Consider the following 9,670-nt stretch of genomic DNA (forward strand, 5'->3'; position numbering starts at 1 on the left):
TACCCTCTGAGTCACCAGGAAAAGCCCAAATATGTCAGTATATGTGTATATATATGTCAATCTCAATCTCCCAATTCATCCCACCTCCCCTTTCCCACCTTAGTGTCCATACATTTGTTCTCTGTGTCTGTGTCTCTCTCTCTCTTTTGCAAATAAGATCATGCCCTAGGTGACTTCTTGAGGTCACTATAGCCTAAGGGTTCAGTGTATCTGGTTTCTGTTGCCACTACATAGTATTACTTGATTGGGTTGTGGGGTTAGAAGAAAGGAATCTTAAATAGCCCCAAAGCATAAAACTTTGGCTATGCCATAGGTTTTTTTTTTTTTTTTTAAGACTTATGCAAGATTTTAAGCATACACAAAGGTAGAATAGTCCAGAGACTCCCATGTGCCCTCTGTCCAGTTACAGTAGCCATCAATTCATCCATTCTCCCTCTTCTGCTTATTTTGAAGTAAATCCAAGATATTTTATAATATATGTATTTATATTTCAGTATGTAGGTCTAAAATAACAACCCTTTTTGAAAACATTGCCACAAAGCTATCATCATACCGAAAAAGCTGAATAATCCCTTAATTACCGTCAAATATGCAGTTAGTGTTCAAATTCCCCCAACTGTCTCACATACATATTCTTTTTAAATAGTTGGCTTGTGTGAAGCAAGATCCACATAAGATCCACACATTGCTTTTGGTTGATATATTTCTAAAGTCTCACTGTTTAAGGAAGCATTTTTATTTAAGTGTAATATCTAGAGAGGAGTGCACACCTCCTGGTGTACAACTCAGTGAATATTTTTCCATGAAACCACCACCCATGTGTCATGAAATAGAGCTTTACCAGGATCCCATAGTACCATATTGTAGTTTTAATTTGCATTTCTCTGATGACTGATGCTGTTAAGTCATTTTAAAATATATTTTTTGGAGCCATTTCTATATTCTCTTCTATGAAGTGCCTAGAAAAGTTCTTGTGCTCTTGTCTCTCCCTTTTAAAAGTGTGTTTCCTCCTTATTGATTTGTGGAATTCTTTATATATTCTGAATACGAGGCCTTTGTTGAATGTATGTGCTGCAAATGTCTTCTCCCACTGTGTGGCTTGCCCTCACTCTCTTAATGGTATCTTAATGAGCAGAATTTCTTAATGAAGTTCAATTCATCAATTCTTCCCTTTATGGTTTGTGCTTTTCTTGTCCTACTTTAGAATTCAATCCTTGGCCTCAAGGGCATGATGATGTTCGCCTAAGTTACCCTCTGGAAGTTTCAGCGTTTTGTTTTTTAAAATTGTCTACACTCCTAGTATTTAGTTTTGTGACAGGTATGAGACAGGGGTCAACATTAACTTGTTTTTCCACGTGAACATCCAGATATCTGACACCATTTTTGTTGTTTACTTGTTTGTTTATTTGGCCTCACCATGTAGCATGTGGGTTCTTAGTTCCCTGACCGGGGATTGAACCCAGGCCCTTGGCAGTGAGAGCACAGGGTCCTAATCACTAGACAGCCAGGAAATTCCTGACCTAACACCGTTTTGAAAAGACCATCCTTCCCCCTCTGTCCTGTAGTGGTATCAGTATCCTACATTAGAGGACTGTACCTGGGCGGGTCTGTTCCTCAGCCCTGTCTGTTCTATTGGTCTGTTTGTTTGGTGTGTTTCAGTTGACAAAAGTTTATGCTAATACCATGCTGACTCAATTGCTATCATTTTATAATAAGTTTTTCCATGTGGTTATGTAAATCTATCAGCTGTTTTTCTTCTTCAAGATTTTCTTGGCTGTTCTTGGCCCTTTACATGCCATAGGAAAATAGAATCATCTTGTCAATTTACACAAAATAACTGCCGAGATTTTGACTGGAACTAAATAAAATCTGTGCATTGATTTGTGAGAACAAATATCTTTATAATATGGCAAGATTTCATCTTTTATGGCTGAGTAGTATTCCATTATGTGTGTGTGTGTGTGTATGCACATATCTATACCTATACACACACACACACACACACATTGTTGTTCAGTCACCAAGTCATGTCCGACTCTGTGAACCCATGGACTACAGCACGCCAGCCTTCCCCGTCCCTCACCATCTCCCGGAGTTTGCCCAAGTTCATGTCCATTGTATCGGTGATGCCATCCAACCATTTCATCCTTTGTCACTCTCTTCTTCTGCCTTCAATCTTTCCCAGCATCAGGGTCTTTTCCAATGAGTCGGCTATTCACATTATAGACAAAATTGTGTGTGTGTATGTCAGACTTTATTTTTCTGGGCTCCAAAGTCACTGCAGATGGTGACTGCAGCCATGAAATTAAAAGATGCTTACTCCTTGGAAGGAAAGTTATGACCAACCTAGATAGCATATTCAAAAGCAGAGACATTACTTTGCCAACAAAGGTCTGTCTAGTCAAGGCTATGGTTTTTCCTGTGGTCATGTATGGATGTGAGAGTTGGACTGTGAAGAAGGCTGAGTGCCGAAGAATTGATGCTTTTGAACTGTGGGGTTGGAGAAGACTCTTGAGAGTCCCTTGGACTGCAAGGAGATCCAACCAGTCCATTCTGAAGGAGATCATCCCTGGGTGTTCCTTGGAAGGAATGATGCTAAAGCTGAAACTCCAGTACTTTGGCCACCTCATGCGAAGGGTTGACTCATTGGAAAAGACTCTGATGCTGGGAGGGATTGGGGGCAGGAGGAGAAGGGGACAACAGAGGATGAGATGGCTGGATGGCATCACTGACTCGATGGACATGAGTCTGAGTGAACTCCGGGAGTTGGTGATGGACAGGGGGGCCTGGCGTGCTGTGATTCATGGGGTCGCAAAGAGTCAGACACGACTGAGCGACTGATCTGATCTGATCTGATCATATATACACACACATGTATACATGTGTGTGTATATATATAGATATACATCTGTATATACATATATACACATGTATACACACACACGTATATACATACACACACAATGGAATACTGCCTGCCTTCCTGTGTGCTCAGTTTTGTCCAACTCTTTGGACCCCATGGACTGTAGCCTGCAAGGCTCCTCTGTCAGTGGGATTCCCCAGGCAAGAATACTGGAGTGGGTTGACACGCCTGTCTCCAGGGATCTTCCCAACCCAGGGATGGAACCCGCGTCTCTTACGTCTCTGCATCTGCAGGCAGGTTCTTTACCACTAGCACCACCTGGGAAGCTACTCAGCCATAAAAAAATGAAATTTTACCATTTGCAAGGGTATTATGCTTGTTGAAATAAGTCACACGTGTGTTCTAAGTCACTTCAGTCGTGTTTGACTCTTTGCAATCCCGTGGACTGTAGGTATCTCTTATGTCTCCTGCATTGGCAGTGGGTTCTTTACCACTAATGCCATCTGGGAAGCCCATAAGTCACATAGAGAAAGACAAATACTTATGTTACCACTTACATGTGGAATCTAAAAAATAAATCAGGGAATATCACAGAAAAGAAACAGACTCATATATATGCTGAACAAACTAGTGGCTACCAGTGAGGAAAGGGAAAGAGGGGAGGGGTAAAAGAGAGGTAAGGGATTAAGAGGTACAAACTACTATGTATAAAATAAATAAGCTACAAGGGAATATAGCCAATATTTGATGGTAAAGAATCTGCCTGCAATGCAGGAGATCCAGGTTCGATCTCTGGGTCAGGAAGATCCACTGGAGAACGGAATGGCAACCCACTCCAGTCTTCTTGCCTGGAGAATTCCATGGACAGAAGAGCCTGGTGGGGTGCAGTCCACAGGGTTGCAAAGAGTCGGATACGACTGACTAACTGACTAACGACTGACTAACACACACACACATACACGTATATTTTATTTATACATTTTTTTTGGGGGGGGAGTCAAGTCATTTATTTGTCTTTTACATGAAAACAAAATTGAGGGAGGGCGAACAAGAGGGGAACTAGCTGGCTGCTCAGATTTTTCTGTAGTCGGAATGGGGCATCTGTTGATGGACACTTAGGTTGCTTTCATACTTGGGCTATTATAAACAATGCTGATATGAACATTGGGGTACATGTATCTTTTCAAATTAGTGTTTTTGTTCTCTTCAGATATGTACCCAGAAGTGAAATTGCTGGGTCACACGGTATTCTATTTTTAGTTTTTTGAGGAACCTCCATCCTATCCTCCATGGTGGCTGCACCAATTTACATTCCCACCAAGAGTGCGCAAGGGTTCCCTTTTCTCCAGAGTCTTGCCAGCACCTGTTACTTGTCTTTTTGATAACAGCCATTCTTACAGATGTGAGCTGATATCTCACTGTGGTTTTGATTTGCATCTCTCCGATGATTAGTGACGTGAGCATCTTTTCATGTGTCTGTTGGCCATGTATATATCTTCTTTGGAAAAAGATCAATTCAGTGTCTGCTCATTTTTTTTAGTTGAAGTATAATTGATTTACAATATTATATTAGTTTCTGGTACACAGAAAAGTGATTCAGTTATACATGCATGTTATATATATATTCTTCTCATATTCTTTTCCGTTATGGTTTATTACAGGATATCAAATATGGCTCCTGGGCTATACAATAGGACCTTGTTGCCTGTCTATGTTTTCTTTTTGGCCACGCAGTTGAGCTTGTGGGATTTTGGTTCTTGAACTCCACCACTGGGCTGGCAGGGAATTCCCTCGTCTGTTTTATATATAGTAGCTTGTATCTGCTAATCCCAAACTCCTAATCCAGCCCTCCCCACCCGCTTTCCCCTTTGGTAACCATAAGTTCATTTTTTATATCTGAGTCTATTTCTGTTTTAGAAATAAGTTCATTTATATAATTTTTTTTGGTTCCACATATAAGTGATATCATATAATATTTGTCTTTTTCTGTCTGACTTACTTCACTTAATATGATAATCTCTGGGTCCATCCATGTTGGTGCAAATAACATCATTTCATTCTTTTTTTACAGCTGAGTAGTAGTCTATTGTATATATTATATATACTCCGCATCTTCATTATCCATTCATCTGTCAATAGACATTTAGGTTGGTTCCATATCTTGGCTACTGTAAATAGTTTGCCCATTTAAAGTTTTTCTAAAAATTTATGTACTTACCTGTTTTTGGTTGCACTGGGTGTTCATTGCTGTGCGCTGGCTTTCTCTAGGTGCGGCAAGCGGGAGCGACTCTTGCTTGTGGTACCCAGGCTTCTCATTCCAGTGGCTCCTCTTGTTGGGGGGCACAGGCTCGAGTGCCTGGGCCCCAGCAGTTGTGTCACGCGGGCTTAGTTGCTCTGAGGCACGTGGGATCCTCTCAGACCAGGGATTGGACCTGTGTCCCCTGTGCTGGCAGGAGGATTCTTAACCGCTGGACCACCAGGGAAGTCCCTGTCTGCTCATTTTTAATTGGATGGTTTATTTTTGCTGTTGAGTTCTGTGAATTCTTTATATATTTTGGATGTTAACCACATGTTGGACATATCATTTGTAAATATTTTCTTCTATTTAGTAGGTTGCCTTTTCTTTCTTGAGTGTTTTTTTTTTTTTTAGTTTGATTAGCTCCAATTTGTTTATTTTTGTTTTTGTTGTCCTTGTTTGAGGAGACAGATCCAAATAAACACTGCTAGGGGCTAGGGCTGACATCAAAGAGCATGTTGTTGTTGTTCAGTCGCTAAGTTGTGTTCGACTCTGTGACCCCACAGACTGTAGGGGTCCAGGCTCCTCTGTCCATGGGATTTCCAAGGCCAGAATACGGGAGTGGGTTGTCATTTCCACCTCTAGGGGATCTTCGCAATCTAAGGATCGAACCTGCATCTCCTGTATTGCAGGCGAATTCTTTTCTGCTGAGCCACTGGTATCAGGTCTTACATTGAAGTGTTAAACCATTTTGAGTTAATTCTTGTGTATGGTATAATGGTCTGGTTTCATTCTTTTGCATGTGGCCATCCAGATTTCCCAATTATATTTATTTCCAGCTCTGTTGTACGTTCTTTGCTACTTTATTGTAAATTACTAATTGTTCTTATATGTGTGGGTTTATTTCTGGGCTTTCAAGTCTGTTCTGTGTATTGAATTTTTTTATGCTAATATAAGTGGTATCGTATTTAACATTTAATTTTCCTCTGCCTGTGCTAATGTTAAGACTATTGACAGGTAGTTTGTCATTACAGATAAATTAAAAGTCCGTATCAGAACTAGCCTTTAGTCTTGAATTCAGTTTGTTTTTGCAATTTATATTTACTTTCTACTTACAAATAATTTAACGATATAGTGGGTCTTTTACCCTTGTAAAGTATCAGATTTAAATGCTTCCTTTGGAGGGATTGAGAAGTGGGTGGCTCCAGGAGGCTATTTAGGTGAGGAATGGGCGATTCTCTGGGGAAGAACTCGTCCTAAGGGAGTAGGAGCCAGGCTGGACCCACTTGGCCCTGTGATGGAGCCCTGCCCCGATGGAGGGAGACTGTGTGCTGTCTGCCACTCATGTGTCTTCCAGCCGTGGTCCCCGTGGACTCATGTCTCAGTCCTTTGGTGTGGGGAGGGAGGGCTGCCCCTGAAAAATGCAGGGGCATTTTTTTTTTTTTTTTTTTTTACTGGTAATTTTAGAAAACACTGAGCATGCACCGTACCGCTTTGTGGCCCCTTTGATATGCTGCAAAAGCAGGACGTTGTCCCTCACCTTAGAACTCCTTTTGCTTTGGTGCTGTCTTTGAGAACCTACCAGAGGCTCCCCCAGTGCCATTAAGAGCAGTGGTAGTAGAAGTAGTATTAAGAGCTTCCATTTATTTATTTATTTAGGCGTGGACTATTTAAAAAGTCTTTTGTTGAATTCGTTACAATATCGCTTCTGTTGGTTATGTTCTGGTTCTTTGACTGTGGAGCATGTGGAGTCTTAGCTCCTCCACCCGGAATCAAACCCGTACCCCTGCACTGGAAGGCAGTGCCTTAACCGCCGGACCGCCAGGGAAGCCCCCAGTAGCTTACATTTATTGAGTGCTTGTTACTTGTTACTGTGCTAGGTACTGTTTTAAGTACTTTATTAACTTATTTAATAATCACAGCTACCCCATGAAGTAAATTAGATAAAAGTATCCTTATTTTACAAGGGTGGAAACTGAGGCACAGAGAGGCTAGATAACTTGCCTGAGATCACACAGCTTATAAATGGTAAAGCCAGGTTTCAAGCACCAGTGCCCCCTATCTCTTAACAATATATAGGCTCTCGGGTGGCAGCAGCAGATGGGGCTAAAGTAGGAGAAAAGGAATAAGCCGGGGATCCCTGAAGGGCCTCTGGCCAGAGAGCCCACTCTGCTTGCTTTTTGTCACCTGTTGGGTAGCTAGCCCATGAGGACTGGAAGCAGTATCTTGGGGTTGGGATGAGGGCTGCTTTAGAGGGATCTGAGGGCTAAATTAGCAATTAATATCAAGAGAATGTGAAACACAAGTGAGGTAATCATAATTGTCTCTTTAGATCAGATTTATAGACTTAAGAAACGTGATATCGATTTGTTTTACAATTTTATCACCTTAAAATTTCCTTGGAGTAAATGGAATCATGACTTCTGGTCTGTTCTTTCTCTGAGGTGACAGGCACATCTATATTTAGACCAATAGTCATGGTCCTGTGGTGATGGATCAGTGTGTGCCTCCAAAAATGGCCGAGCATCGAAATAATTGTGTGTTTTTGTGAACTGATAAATCATCGACGTTGTAGATTTGATGCACACACTTCAGAGGGACGTCTATAGAAATTTACTTGATAAGCAGAGAAAGGAACCTTTGTGCTAGGATCACAGAGAGCCACCTGGGCAAGGGTCCATGAGCTCACGTTAGTGAGCAGACTCAGATTCAGCCACATCACAAACAGAGTGAATCTAGGCTCTGAGTCTAGGCTCCTCCTGAAGCAGGAGCACCATTCATTTTGATGACACTAACCACAGCCTGGGATTTTCTTTAACCCCATCCTTTCTTTTACCTCCCGCATTTCATGTATCACTAAGCTCTATTGATTATACCCTTTAAATAGCTTTCATATCTGTCTGCTCTTTTCCTTTTCTGCTGCCACTAATTGGGATCCTTGACATTTGTTCACCTGGATTGGACAATAACCTCCTGAATGCTTTTTTTCCTCTAACTAGTTCCTTCACTGCCATCAGCATTATCTTTATAAAACATAAAACCATCATATCACTTCCCTGCTTAAAAACATCTCAGTGCCTCCCACAGATCACAGAATGAAAATCTTTACATCCAGAGGCTGGTCTGTGAGGCTCCTTAAAAACTAGCCCTGGTCTCTCTTTTTGAGGCCCCATGTCTCTCATTTTGTCACTTGGGGGACCAACCATCCCAGTCATCCTGGGGCTTCTGGAACCCATAGTTTGCTTTCACATATCATGCCTTTCTTGGGGTGTTTCTCAACAGGCTGCCTTCCCTGCCACCCTTCTTCTCATCTTTGCCCTTTTGGCCAAGTCTTAACTTTCCTTAGAGATTGTCCTCCTACTCACCTTGGGTGGAAGGCATGGTACGCGTCTTCGTTTTAGAAAAATGTTTATTTATTTATTATTAATTTGGTTGTACCAGGTTTTAGTTACAGCACGCAGGATCTTTGATCTTTAGTTGCAGCATGTGGGATCTAGTTCCCCGACCAACAACCGAACCTAGGACCCCTGCTTTGGGAGTCTTAGCCCCTGGACCACCAGGGAAGCCCCATGGTATTCTTCTATAAGCAGTTCCCTCACCATGTTGTTCCGCTTAAATGTCTGTCATCCCTGGTAGATCGTGGAGTCCTTGAAAGAGGATTTCATTCTTCGTCTCTTCCCAGGTTACCATAGATGCTTCACTGATATTTGCTGGATGCTTTCTTCCATTCATCCAACTGTCCATTGTTCTTTCGACTAATATTTATTGAGCAATTGCCATATGCAAAGCACTCTAGCTGCTGGAAACACATGGTGAAAAAGACACAAAATCCTTATTTCCATGGAGTTTATATACCAGTGAGAGAAGACAGGCAATAAAGAAAGAAACAGGAACTGAATCAGATGGTAGGAAGTGTAGGCAGAGAAGTAAAGTAGGGTCACATGACACAGAATGCATGGGTGGATTCTGTGGATGGCCAGAGAGGTCCTCTCCGAGTGACAGCCTGGAAGCTGAGGCCTGAATGAACTACCTTGTGGAGATGAGGGTAAAGAGCATTCCAAGAAGAGGGAACCGATAATACAAAGGCCTTAGGGTAAGAACAAGCTGACTTAGAACAAACACTGGTTACCTAAAGCCAGGGCAACATCAGGGCACAGTGAGGAAAGTGTCTGCAGCAGGCAGAACTGAAGCCATAGGTCATAGCTGGTTTAGGAGTCAAAGGTTCTTTAAATCATACTAGATACTTATTGGCAGCTACAAATAGCAAAATAAAAAGGCCCTGCTGTTCACACCTGATGCACAGAAGCACTTAGGAATGTAGGTGCCTGTCCACTTCATTGGAAGCCAAGCTATCCATGTCAAGATGGCCTGTGTGAAGAAACTGCCCAGTTGTAATCCACTTGGCTTTCTTTTCTTTGAGCCTTCGGTTTGCCTAAGCCACACAGTTAATATAGCCACAAGAATGTGGACTTCTATCTGCTCTGAAATGTGCATATTTTTTAATCTTTCCAGTGGGAAAGGGCTTTTCCTTTACCCATCCCTCATTATTTTCCAGCTTAATGTTTGTTACT

The sequence above is a fragment of the Bos taurus genome, chromosome 16 (assembly GCF_002263795.3).
Source record: "Bos taurus isolate L1 Dominette 01449 registration number 42190680 breed Hereford chromosome 16, ARS-UCD2.0, whole genome shotgun sequence".
NCBI classification, from domain to species: domain Eukaryota; kingdom Metazoa; phylum Chordata; class Mammalia; order Artiodactyla; family Bovidae; genus Bos; species Bos taurus.